Genomic DNA, 8,124 nt, shown 5'->3' with positions numbered 1-8,124 from the left:
CATTTTATATGAACGTGATTTTTTAATAAATCATGTAAATACTTGCATATTTACTTCGGCCATTCTCTTAGGACATGAATGGATGAATGCATAGATATTATTTTATGTATTGCAGGTATTGAAGGTGACTAGTATGGCCATTTTAGGGTAGTTAAATACGGTATTCGTACCTTTTTATCTATGAATGTAAAGTTTTAAATATGGTCTGCGTACCATTGAAGTTTTGATGTAATAATTAGGCTATTATTTCAAGTTCTTCTAGGTTATTTAAAATTTTAAGTTGGCTTTTGAATGGATTTCAAGAAGATGCCAAGCTAACAAGGTGAAGAGAAGATTGGATGCTTCAAGACCAAGTTTTTGGACCATACAAGTTCGCCAAAGTTATTTATGCTTTTATATATTGAATGAATGTATATTATGCATGAATGTTGTTTGTATGTTTGATTAGATTTAGTTCACTAAATAATTAAACCAATATAGAAACAACTAGGTCCAAAAGTAATATTGATTTTACGGATTTTTCACCAAATGCCCCTGAGGTTTACTTTAATGCACCAAATACCCCTAAACTTTCCAGAATGCACCAAACACCCCTGACGTATGCAATAATGTCATTAAATGCCCTTTTGTCTGACGGATGTTAACCCTCCGTTACCATCTTTTTACCATTTTGCCCTTACTTCTCCATTCTGGCGCCTTATCAAAAAAAAAAATAAAAATAATTCAAAACCTAACTTCCCAACTTCTTCCTCGACATTTCTCTCTATTCTCTACCACCATTTGAGAGCACTTGAGTACCAAAACCAAAGAGAGAGAAAGATCGAAATTCGCTGGGATTTGTGTAAAACAACTCGCAATAGTTAGTCGAAGTAAATCCCCACGAAAAGATCGACAATTTGGTCCAAAAATCTGCAATTTTCGCGAGTCCTACAAAAGTGGGTGCAAGGAGAGCAAAGGACTGAAATTTGTGGCTTCAACTTCATCAAAATTGTGTCAAGGTTAGTTCACTTAATTCGTTTCTAGTTCTTGATGCTATTTTTTGCGAATTTTGCTTTGATTAGGGTTAGGGTTTTGCTAAAATCGTGACTTTTCCATGAGATGGGTTAACTTGAATTTTGGGGTGTTAATTGTAGAACATAGTGTCTGGTTGTGCTTTGTTGTTTTGCCTTATGATTTAGTTCATCAATTTGAAGTTTTGTGTTGTGTTTACTGTTTGTATAGGATGGTCGCAATTTGGTTGTTATGTCATTATAATGATCGGTGTTTTGATCTGAGGGTACAAGATACAGATGAAACCAACTACATGGATTTGGTTGATGACTTGTTTGATGATTCAATTAAGCAAGATGTTATGATTCTCGATTTATTTAGATTGTTTTATGTTAATCCTAGTACGAAGAAGAGAGTAGAATTGTTGAATGATGCTGGTTTGATGGGAATGTGGGGTTTGTTTATGCGTAAGGATAATGTGAAAATCTTTATAGAGAAGGCAAATGAGAATGCAACTTAAATACAATTTAGGACTGCAGTTAAGAAAAGGAAGGAAAGGAAGGAAAGGGAGGCTGCAGAACTTAGAAGGAAAGCTGAGGAGTTTGAGAGGGAGAGGGAAGAGGAAAGGAGAAGGTTAGAAAAGGAGGCTGAGATTGAAAGGAATTTGGAGGAGCAATTGGCAAACACAGTGGCAGTTGAGGTGCCTGTGTATGATGTTGAGGATTTAAGCGTAGAGTACGTACGGGTTTACAGCTCACAACATGGTGACTGCTTTTCCCCGGGAGGTTCCCAACCACCAAATACACAAAAAGAGCCCTCACCACCACCAAGAGAGCCCTCACCAACCCCAAATTTTCCATCACCAACCCCAAATGTTCCATCACCACCACCAAGAGAGCCCTCACCAACCCCAAATGTTCCATCACCACCACCAACCTCACCACAGACACAACCACCACCAAGAAGTCCCTCACCACCACCAACCTCACCACAGACACAACCACAACAACAACAGCAACAGACAGAACAACAGCAACAACAACAACAGGAACAAACAGAACAACAGCAACAACAACAACAGAGAGAACAGCAGCAACAAAATCAAACAGAAGACCATCCAGATCAGACACCCCCTCCTAACAGGGCTGAGTTAAACAAAGGGAGGGGTTTCAGAATTTCCAGAAGTCATGCTAAGAAGACGGGAACGTTTGTTCCTAAGAAGAGTGGGGGAAGGCCTGCTGGTTCAAGGGTGAGGAAACCCACTGCATACAATGTGGAGGAAGAGGAGCAATGGGATGATGATGAGAGTGATGATGAAAATTTTGAGGAGAGTGAGAGTGATAGTGAAACTGGTTTCAACTCCGACGATTTTATTGACGAAGAAATTGAAGAAGAAGAAGAACAAGATGTTCTTAAGGAGGTAATTTCCGAGAGAAGTTTTGAGGATCATTTAGATGGGAGTAATAAGCTGGATAATTTGTATGCAAATGGGAAAGTTGTGGGAAGCATGCCATGGGGTACTATCAAGTTGCAACCATGGATGATATTCCAAAGCAAGGCACACTTCATGGAGGTCTTCAGAGACTTCTGTATTCAAGAGGGATTTGCTGTGAGTGTTGAAAAGGCTGACACAACCAGATTCACTGCAATGTGTCTGGTTGAGTCATGCAATTGGAGGATCCATGCTTGTGTGTTGTTGGATGGGGTCAGTTGGGCCATTAAAACTCTTGTCAGTGAGCACAAGTCTTGTGGGAGACTTGAGGAGAATCCCATGGTGATGTTCGGTTTATTTTGGAAACAAACTATTTAAGTTACGAGTTTAAATACTTGCATATTATTGATAAATGAAATTCATGTGCTCGTGCCATTACAACCATCATTGTTTGTCTTGATTACTTCTTCACTACAAACACTAGACACATAAACATTAAAATTCCTATTTTAATTGCTGCAGCTTGGAATTTTTTGAGCTCTTTCACTCTTTTCTTCATTTTCTTCAGTTCGTCACTTATATTGTCGTTGTCTTCCGATGTTCCCTCATACTCTATATTGCTCTGTTGCTGTTGGTGTTGTTGATTTTGGTGTAGAACACTTCCTTTGCACCACATAAAATGATTACAAGGATCACACTTGTAATATAGCCTTTGTGGATTTTTGGATGTCTCGGAGCTTTTTATTGCACATTTTTTGGAACAAATAGGACAGCATTTGTTTGGAACAAGTATGTATGAAAACAGATTGGATGATGATGTATTGGAACAAGAACTCATGCTGTGTTGTTGTTCTTGCTGCTCTGTTGTTGCTGCTTCTGTTATTGCTGCTTCTGCTGTTTGTGCTTCTGTTGTTTGTGCTTCTGTTGTTTGTGCTTCTGTTGTTGCTGCTTCCGTTGTTTGTTATTGTTGTTGTTGTGTTGTGTTGTTCTTGCTGCTGGTGTTGTCTATTCTTGTTGTTGCTGTGTTGTTCTTGCTGCTGGTGTTGTGCTGTGTTGAAGTCCTTGCTGCTGCTGCTATTGGTGTTTGTTCTTGTTGCTCTGCTGTCTTGTTATTCTTGCTGTTGCTGCTGCTGCTGTTGTTGTTTGTTCTTGTTGTTGCTGCTGCTGGTGTTGCAGGGTTCTGGTTGTTGTTGGTGCTCCTGTTGCAGTGTTCTGGTTGTGCAGGTGGGGGTTTGGGGTGGACTGTTTGTGCAGTTGGGGGGGGGGGGGGATTGGGGTTTAGGGCAGTGTGGTGTTGTTGTTGGGTATGGTAAATATAAGGGAAATTAGTGTATGGGTGACTGTAACGGCTACATTATTCAATTTCAACGGCTGGTTTTTGGAAAATTTTTTTACCAAACCTTAGGGGTATTTGGTGCTTTTTACCAAACCTCAGGGGTATTCGGTGCATTATGTTTTAACGAACTAACTGCCTAACGGAGGGTTAACGTCCGTCAGACAAAAGGGCATTTAATGACATTATTGCATACGTCAGGGGTGTTTGGTGCATTCTGGGAAGTTTAGGGGTATTTGGTGCATTAAAGTAAACCTCAGGGGCATTTGGTGAAAAATCCGTTGATTTTATAATTGCCTTCCAAATCAAGCACTTACAAAAATCTAAGGACCTAAGGTAGTAGGTTTCCGCCAAAGCAAGGTGTTATTTTAGTATACTTAGATGGTAAGGTATCCCAAAGGAACACATTGATTGTGGTTTTAACTCTAACAACGTTGGCATATGTTGTGGCAATGGGATAAATTGTGGTATTAATTTATTAACCAAGAGTAATTTGGATATTACTAGCAATTGGTTTTTGCTTACCTAAAATCTTAAAAGACTTAAAACAAGCCAAAGCATGCTTAATAATTTAGGACTTTTAGGGTCTTGGAATCGTTTCATTCATTATGGACCATGTTTTATTTTGCATGAATGAAATGTTTAATAGCTTTAATGGTTGCATGATTTCTTTTATTTCAAAGTTATTAAAGGATTATGAATGGTTATTTATTGAAAATTCTTTTCAATTGTAGAATGTCTAAAAAAACAATCAAAGCATCAGAAGTTCTGGATGTCGAGTTGAACTTGACTAACTTTCTTGAATGGGAAAGGAAACTTATCGAAGTTTTAGATGTTAACGACATGGGCTATGTTGTCAAGCATCCCTTCCCTAGCTATTATGCGGAGGGTATGACTCCGGAAAGGTACAAAAGTTGGTCACTTCACAAGTACCTTGTCTCAGAACTTATCCTAAATTCTATCCCTGAAAATTGGAGAGAGAAGTTCATTACCTATGAACCTCATACACTCCTAAGTCTTCTAAGGGATAGATGTCATGTAAGGTATCAAACCAATGGCCAAACTGTTGGCAACGGGGTTGATGAATTGGCTAATTCAATGAGCAATGTCAAACTCATTACCCAACATGAATCGTGTCTGGAAGTTGAGCTTCTAGAGGCACAAAAGCGCATTTACAAGGCTAAGATGGACTATGACACACTGTAACTCCCCGACCTCTAATTCAATTATTAAAGAATACTTAGCAGCGGAATTAACCTAATTTGGTCGGGACATTGCCTGCCGTAACTACCTCTTGGGAATTACAAGGCAACCATCAATCATAAGCCATTAAAATCCGAAAATTAATATAATAATCCTTTATATTACCAAAATTAAAGTACATAACTTACTAAAAGTCTTTAATTAAACTATTAAAACATTAAGCATAAATTAGGTGAATAATATTAAAGTGAAATTCCTCGCTACTACTCGTTTCCATCGTTCCTCGCAGTACCTAAAACAGAAAACAAAAACGGTGAGCCGAACACTCAGTAACGAACTATTCTAGCAACGTAAATTCATTTCAATTCATTTTATTTAATAACACAGGGAGAATAGAATAATGTAAAACATTTTATAAAGCCATTTATTTAATTCATTCATAACTTTTGGGTGCACATGCTAGCCGTGGCAAGTATGACATGGTGGAACGTCTTCCACGACGGACCGCTGTCCATAAAACATGGGGCCTTGGCCCGAAAACATGAGAGCCTTGGCTCAATGGGCGATGCCCCATGGGTACATGCATGACCGAGAACCGTAACCTGTGAACATATACTGCCAAATGGACTAGGTCTTTCACTTTCCTTTATCATGTTTCGTTTAGTTTTACGTTTTAGCCTTTTTACTTCAGTTGAAGTAACATCATTCCTTTAGATCATGTGATAAAAAATAAAACATCATTTAGATCCTGGGATCAATAAAATGTCATTACTTTCATGGTTTCTTATAAACATCATTTTTATAAGAAATTCAATCAATCATATTATAAGGAATAATTCCATCAAATCACATTATAATAAACTAGTTTTCTAACCCGTGCAAGGCCCGGGATGGTCATTGGTTATAAGATATCTTTGTGTCGCAACTATAGATAATAGCAATGTAGTGAATATAAGTTAGAGCTATATTAATATATACGTAGTTACTCCATTGTACTGCATCGGGCATCTTTATTTTAACACATAAGTAGCAATCATAAAAGAATTACATTTCTTGTTATCACAACACTTCTTTGGCCAATATAACGCAAACATACGGGGCCATTATTTGCAAACATGAAATAAAGTACATGAATTTGCTCATGCGGAAGCTTGTAGGCTGTAACCCATTATTTTTCTCAAAAGGAAGCCTTCGGAACGACGGAAACACTCCCTTTTGTGCCCCCCCCCCTTTTTTTTTAAGGGAGTGCACCTTCTATCACCCAGTTTCTCCAATTTATATTATCTGATATGAATGGATTTACGAAGTAAGAGAAATACTATGGCCGACTGAAAAGAATTCAGCTTAAATAATTTCATAAAGATTATGACCGACCAAAATCATTGGATATGGCTAATTTAGAACCCTTTTCATTTTTCATAATCGCTTTCGTATGTTTGAGATCCTGTCACAAACTTACAACACTATAACAATCTCCCAACTATCCCAAATGATTCGTATGTTTATTATAGATTTTTCAATCAGGTATTTTTTTTATACATCAAAGTAAATAAGTTCAAATTATACACTAGTCTATATCAAGTAAATTAGAGAGAATGAAATTTTGTACTACTAAAAGCTTCCACGCTAATTTTTCTCCAAATTGTAGATTCTAAAGAAAATCATTAACTAACAAAAAAACATAAATGTGACCGTGTGAAAAGTAGTAATAATATCCCAACTCGTAGATTCTACAGAAAATCATTAAAATAAAATTACATAAACATGAGCGAGTGTAAAGATTAATATTCTATAGTATGAAACTCAATAAACCAAAACAGTTATGTATGAATTTTTTTGCTTACCGGTTGTAGCAGCTGGCAGCATATTACAGATGTTCAAAACCAAACATCCATCTTTAAGTTTCGATTACTTGCCTGAAAATAACTTGAAAGGGGATTGGATTTCTTGGAAGCATAAAGCAAAGAATATGGATGTATATTACGATAATGCACCTATTTATAGCTAATTGAATCTTCCCGCAACGCTCAATATTCTCATTAGTAAATCCTATTGATAGATAATTAATTGTAATTGGAGCTCTCCACAACCACCAAACCTTTTAAAATTATTTTCATAATGAGTCAATGAAATAATTTGCCGGAGAATGTTTCAAATAATTAATGGGGAGGGTATGAGTGTATTGTTGAGAAATGAATAATTTTCAACGGAAGAAAGGAATTATTTGTTAGTTAATTAAATTAATTATGGAGTAAGAATTTCCTTTGAAGGTAAAACAAAAGAACTTATTTAATTTAATGGAGAATTAATTTGTTTTGAATGGTAAAGGGAGAGAAGATGAAGAGAAACAGGGAGGTTGAAAGACAAAGGAGTTTGTGAAGACATATCATCATATACGATCAAAAAAGATGAAAAAAATGGAAAAGTTGACTTGTGGCTTGTGAATATGATGAGATGATAATAAGATGACACATGGGATTAGCGGTTTTAGTTTTTAAATACTAGGTATTGATAATTCAATCAAATCATATTTCATTTCCCGTAATTCATAAAACATGTCAAAACATTCAGTTCATAAATCAATCATAACGTTGTAATTTCATAATCGCATTTATAAGGGAATTGCGGGTACTAGAAATAGTCGTTACCTCACTTCCATGATTTTGGCTAAGGATTTTCGTTGGTTCGTTCTTCCTGAGCTCCGAGTCCAATTTCTTTCAAAATGATAAATTATTGAATTAGTACTAAATCGATAAATAATTTAAAATTAATATTTTATAAATCATAAATTTTATAAGTAATGGTTTTATAAATAAATATAATTTCATAACTTAATGAAAATATTATTAAACGAAATTTTAACCGAAATATATTTATATATTTCATAAATCGGTTTGCATGAAAACATTATATAAATTCGATTTTTGTTATATAAAGCTAGTAGTTTATTTTATTAAAATCGATAATTAGATATAATTTCCTTTTTGAAAATAATAACAATTTCATTAGAAACTAAATAAATTATCAAATTTATTAAGGCATGCAAATTCATAATGAGAAAATCTGAAAATGCAATTTAGATCTTAACTTACCAAAGGCCCAATTCAATTGGCCCAACCTTAATTTGGGTTTGAGGGAAAAATAAAAACCAAAGTTTAAAATTCTG

General features: G+C 35.8%; 1 long non-coding RNA gene across 1 annotated transcript; it reads right to left on the bottom strand.

The window, feature by feature from the left end:
- Positions 1–5,090: 5,090 nt before the first annotated feature.
- On the bottom strand, positions 5,091–7,388 carry LOC130462053 (uncharacterized). The gene is made up of 2 exons (XR_008922173.1): positions 6,803–7,388; positions 5,091–5,250 (listed from the first exon to the last, which is right to left on the bottom strand). It is a non-coding gene; the product is annotated as an uncharacterized lncRNA (long non-coding RNA).
- Positions 7,389–8,124: the final 736 nt, after the last annotated feature.

The sequence above is a fragment of the Spinacia oleracea genome, chromosome 5, assembly GCF_020520425.1.
Source record: "Spinacia oleracea cultivar Varoflay chromosome 5, BTI_SOV_V1, whole genome shotgun sequence".
In the NCBI taxonomy this organism is placed as follows: domain Eukaryota; kingdom Viridiplantae; phylum Streptophyta; class Magnoliopsida; order Caryophyllales; family Amaranthaceae; genus Spinacia; species Spinacia oleracea.
This window is presented reverse-complemented; position numbering and strand designations above follow the sequence as displayed.